Source organism: Equus caballus, unplaced genomic scaffold (genome assembly GCF_041296265.1).
Source record: "Equus caballus isolate H_3958 breed thoroughbred unplaced genomic scaffold, TB-T2T haplotype2-0000688, whole genome shotgun sequence".
In the NCBI taxonomy this organism is placed as follows: Eukaryota; Metazoa; Chordata; class Mammalia; order Perissodactyla; family Equidae; genus Equus; species Equus caballus.
This window is the reverse complement of record NW_027221964.1, coordinates 1-5000: the sequence shown is the minus strand read 5'-3', so window position 1 is coordinate 5000 and position 5000 is coordinate 1.

Sequence of the window (5000 nt, the reverse complement as noted above, 5' to 3'; positions counted from 1 at the left end):
TCCCCCCCGAGGGGGACGGGCACGCCTCCCTTACCGACTCGACCCCCCGCTTCTCAGACACACCAGCGCAGCGGTCACCTGAGGAGGGCGACGGGAACAGGGAACGACACCGCCACTCGGCCTCAGGCGCCTGAGGGACGACCTGGAACACTCCAGGGGCACCGCCAACGGCCGGGGGAGCGCGCTCACGCGTCCAAGAAGGCGCGCGGCGCGGCGGCAACACGGCCCGCCCCACCGTGGGGAGGGCCGCCCGCGAGACACAGCCAAGAGGCACAGGCGGAGCATCCGCCGCGTCACGGAGACCCCGACACCGCCCACGCGCCAAGGCACGGGGCGGGGGAGCGAGGTCGGGCCGGATTCCGCACCCCTGCCACCTCCCACACGCCACTCGCAGCGGGGGAGAACGGGCGAGGGGGCCCGCGGGCAGAGCGAGAAGAGCGGTCCCGTTCGCCATGAACGTCCGTCCCTCGTCTGGCACGGCTTAGGCCCGGCCCGGGAGAGCACAGCATCACCACATCGATCAGCAGCATAACGCGAGGGATCCCCGAGCAAGGGAAGGCCGGCGAGGACAGCGAGCGGAGGAGCCTGCTTCAGCCTCACCGGCCCCCCTCCTCCTCTAGCAAGCGCGGGCGACGACCCCAGGACGAGAACGCCTGACACGCACTGGCACGGAGCCGGCGGGACGGGGTAAGTCGCGACCGCACCCGGGTGCCGGCGGCAGGGAGTGCACGTGGTAGAGGACCCCGCGCCCCTAACCCCGCCGCCCTCGGGTACCAGAGACCGGAGGTGGCACCACGGTCGCGGGGACGCCTGGAACGCACAAGAGCCGGCGCGCAGGCCCCAGCGGGCGGCTCAAGCGGCGGGGGTGGAAACGGGCGTCCGGTTCTCGGCCAGAGCCCGGAGACCTCCCCGCACACGCATCCAGGCACCCGGAAGCTCTCGGGCGACTGTCACCCGAGCAGAGCGTGTCGGCACTTATCTGGCGGCACAAAACCACCCATTCAGGGGCAAGAATCGCCGCGCCCGGAGACGGGGCCCACCCACGGATCACGAGGGGAACCCCTGGATCACGGCCACGGCCACCAGACCCCAAGCACGACCCCATCGCCACCAGGCCCGGAGCTCCCGGGGCCATCTGGTCGACCCCAGAAGCGTGGCGGCAGGGGGAGCCGGGGACAGCCTCCCCGGGCCGCCCGCGCGGGCCGGGACCGGTCGGTCCCTCCCTCTGAGTCGCCGGGTCAGGACTTAGAAAAGAATTCCACGGAGGAGCCTCCGGCGACCGGGCCCGGGGCGGGACCGTGGCTCCCGTCCCTCAGCCGGGGCTCCACCTACGCCTCGAGCCGGCCCCCTCCCACCTCCGGACAAAGACGCGACCCGCGAAACTCGGAGAGAGAAGTCCGGTCCGACGGCCCGGACCCACCCCGGGCACGCGTCCCGGCCGGGGACGCCCTCCCCGGCCCGCCCTCGAGGGCTCCCGCGGCCGGTCCACGCTCTTCTCCAGGGCGGGACTTGGACAAAAAACTGCCACGGAGGAGGAGGCATCCGAGGACCGGGCCCGGTCCCCACCGCCAGAGCCGGTCGACTCGGAAGACCAGTGGGGAAAAGGCCAGCCCGGCGGCCGAGCCCGTCGCGCCCTCCACGGGCCTCCCCCACAAGGCCCCGGCCGGTCCCCCACCTCCGGAGCGGGGCGCGGAAAGGGGATCGGCGACGCGGAAGGCCCGACCACCGGGCCGCCCTCAGGACGACGGCCGGGCACGGGACGAGTTCCCTCGCCCGTTCCCCCGCGGCGGCCCCCCACCCCCTCCCGGGGACGGAGGGGCACCGGCGGCTGCTGGTCGACCCGTCCGGGAGGCCCCACACCCCGGCCGGCACCGGGCGGCGCGGCGACAGCCACCTCCCTCAGTAGCCTGCACCTCCAATCTCCGGCGAGCGGGCGTCGCGCTCACGCCCCGGCGCCACCGGGCCAGATCCCGCCAGCGACGCCGGCCTCCCGGGACTCTGCCTCGGTCACCGCGGCCGAGTCCCGTCCCTTGGCCTGCGTCGCCGGAGCTCCGGAGGAAAGAGACGATATAAAAGCGGCCGCCAGGTGGCACCCGGCGACCGGCGACCGCCTCAGCGGGACGGAGCCGGAGCGCGGGCCCGCCAGGGAGCACAGCCGGGCCGCCGGGCCGCCAGATCCCGTCCCGGCGCCCCCTCGGACCCAGCCTCCCGGCCCAGCTCGGCCCCGGGGCGTCCGCCCGCGGGCTCCCGGCCGCCAAGGCGCAGCCCCAGCCGCAGGAGGGGGACCCGGAAAAGGTTTCTCGGGCGCTCACCGGGAAGGGGACGGGGAGAGTTCCCCCAGAGAGGCCAGGGGTCGGCCCGGGCCGGGCTGAGCCGGTGCGGCCGGGAGGCCGCCGCTTCCCGGAGCGGCCGGAGCGCCCCCGGGGCTCCCGGGAGGACTTAGAAAATCAGGGCGGGCGGGGACGGTCAAACCGAAACCAGGCACGTCATCCGAGAAGGACCGTGATGACGGGAGGAGGAAAGCTTTCAAGCGCAGAGGGTCTGTCGAAGGCAGGCGGAGAGTCTACCCGCTGAAACGGACGAAGATGGGAAAAAGAGGCTAGCTGAGGTGCCGACATTTAAGGAAATTAAAAAAAAAAAAAAAGCACGAGGGCGTGGAGAACTGGGGGAAAATCAACACTGAGAAATCTACCCTCTGAAACTGACGAAGATGGGCAACAGGGGCTAGCTCGGGTGGCAATCTTTAAGCAGAACACACACACACACACACACACACACAAGCGCGTAGAGACCTGGGGAAAAAGCAACGCTGAGAAATCTACCCTCTGAAACTGACGAACATGGGCAACACAGGCTAGCTCAGGTGGCAATCGTTAAGCAAAAAAATAAATAAATAAAATAAAAAACTACAATGGCGAGGAGACCCGGTGAAAAAGCAACCCTGAAAAAAGGTACCCGCTGAAACGGAGGAAGCAGGGCAACAGAGCCTAGCTCAGGTGACAATATTTAAGCCAAAAAGAAAGAAAGAAAGAAACGAAGAAAAGAGCAAGGGAGTGGAGACCTTGGGAAAGAGCGATACTGAAAAATCTAGCCTCTGAAACTGACAAAGATGGGCAACACACGTTAGCTCAAGTGCCAATCTTGCAAAGAAAACACACACACTCACACACACACACACACTGAGGGACGTGGAGACCTGGGGAAAAAGCAACACTGAGAAATCCACCCTCTGAAGCTGACGAAAATGGGCCACAGAGGCTAGCTCAGGCGGCAATCGTTAAGCAAAAGAAACACACAAGGGCGTGGAGACCTGGGGAAAAAGCAACACTGAGAAATCCACCCTCAGAAACTGAGAAAGAAGCGCAACAGAGGCTAGCTCAGGTGGCAATCGTTAAGCAAAAGAAACACACAAGGGCGTGGAGACCCGGGTAAAAAGCAGCACGGAGAAATCCACCCTCTGAAACTGAGGAACATGGGCAACAGACGCTAGCTCAGGTTGGAACCTTTAAGCAGAAAAGAAAGACACCAGGGCGTGGAGAGCTGGCGAAAAAGCAACACTGAGAAATCTACCCTCTGAAACTGAGAAAGAAGCGCAACAGAGGCTAGCTCAGGTGGCAATCTTTAAGCAAAAGAAACACACAAGGGCGTGGAGACCTGGGGAAAAAGCAACACTGAGAAATCTACCCTCTGAAGCTGACGAAAATGGGCAACAGAGGCTACCTCAGGTGGCAATCATTAAGCAAAATAATAAAATAAAATAAAAAACTACAATGGCGAGGAGACCCGGTGAAAAAGCAACCCTGAAAAAAGGTACCCGCTGAAACGGAGGAAGCAGGGCAACAGAGCCTAGCTCAGGTGACAATATTTAAGCCAAAAAGAAAGAAAGAAAGAAAGAAAGAAAGAAAGAAAGAAAGAAAGAAAGAAAGAAAAGAGCAAGGGAGTGGAGACCTTGGGAAAGAGCAATACTGAAAAATCTAGCCTCTGACTGACAAAGACTGGCAACACACGTTAGCTCAAGTGCCAATCTTGCAAAGAAAACACACACACTCACACACACACACACACTGAGGGACGTGGAGATCTGGGGAAAAAGCAACACTGAGAAATCCACCCTCTGAAGCTGAACGAAAATGGGCCACAGAGGCTAGCTCAGGTGGCAATCGTTAAGCAAAAGAAACACACAAGGGCGTGGAGACCCGGGTAAAAAGCAGCACGGAGAAATCCACCCTCTGAAACTGAGGAACATGGGCAACAGACCCTAGCTCAGGTTGCAACCTTTAAGCAGAAAAGAAAGACACCAGGGCGTGGAGACCCGGGTAAAAAGCAGCACGGAGAAATCCACCCTCTGAAACTGACGAACATGGGCAACAGAGGCTAGCTCAGGTGGCAATCGTTAAGCAAAAGAAACACACAGGGGCGTGGAGACCTGGGCAAAAAGCAGCACTGAGAAATCTACCCTCTGAAACTGACGAAGATGGGCCACAGAGGCTAGCTCAGGTGGCAATCGTTAAGCAAAAGAAACACACAAGGGCGTGGAGACCTGGGGAAAAAGCAACACTGAGAAATCCACCCTCTCAAACTGACGACCATGGGCAACACGGGCTAGCTCAGGTGGCAATTTTTAAGGAAAAATAAAAGGAAGTGCGTGGAGACCTGGGGAAAAAGCAACACGGAGAAATCCACCCTCAGAAACTGAGAAAGAAGCGCAACAAAGGCTAGCTCAGGTGGCAATCGTTAAGCAAAAGAAACACACAAGGGCGTGGAGACCTGGGGAAAAAGCAGCACTGAGAAATGTACCCTCTGAAACTGACGACGATGGGCAACAGAGGCTAGCTCAGGTGGCAATCTTTAAGCAAAAGGAAAACACAAGGGCGTGGAGACCTGGGGAAAAAGCAACACTGAGAATTCTACCCTCTGAAACTGCCGAAGATGGGCAACAGATGCTAGCTTTGGTTCAATATTTGAGCAAAAAAAAAAAAAAAACACACACACACACACAC